At 67.2% G+C, this 271-nt stretch overlaps 1 protein-coding gene across 1 annotated transcript in view; it reads left to right on the forward strand.

Annotated features, from left to right (window-relative positions):
• The window catches only part of HM13 (histocompatibility (minor) 13), a gene marked incomplete at both ends in the record, with an annotated part of 6,954 nt that overhangs the window by 5,842 nt on the left and 841 nt on the right, over positions 1-271 (forward strand). The window lies entirely within an intron of this gene.

The raw sequence follows: 271 nt of genomic DNA on the forward strand, positions 1-271 counted from the left end.
GGTGGTGCGAAGGGAAGCTCGGTGAGCAGGGCTGGCTTTGCGGGTACGTCGTGAGCGCCGGGGATGGGTTGTTTGAGCTCAGGGGTGTTGCAGGCAGCACGTACTGGCCCCGCAGAGCCTCGCCGGCCCCCTGGCACTGGGGCAAGGCTACAAGGAAATGGCGATGGCGTGGGAAGAGCTGCGTGTGCTGGCACCCGGGACGTGCTCACGTGGATGCAAATCAGTGTCCGGCAGTGCCGGCTGCCTCGGGGCTGGTGCTGGGGGAAGCGTC

Source organism: Buceros rhinoceros, unplaced genomic scaffold (genome assembly GCF_000710305.1).
Source record: "Buceros rhinoceros silvestris isolate BGI_N320 unplaced genomic scaffold, ASM71030v1 scaffold24371, whole genome shotgun sequence".
Taxonomy (NCBI): domain Eukaryota; kingdom Metazoa; phylum Chordata; class Aves; order Bucerotiformes; family Bucerotidae; genus Buceros; species Buceros rhinoceros.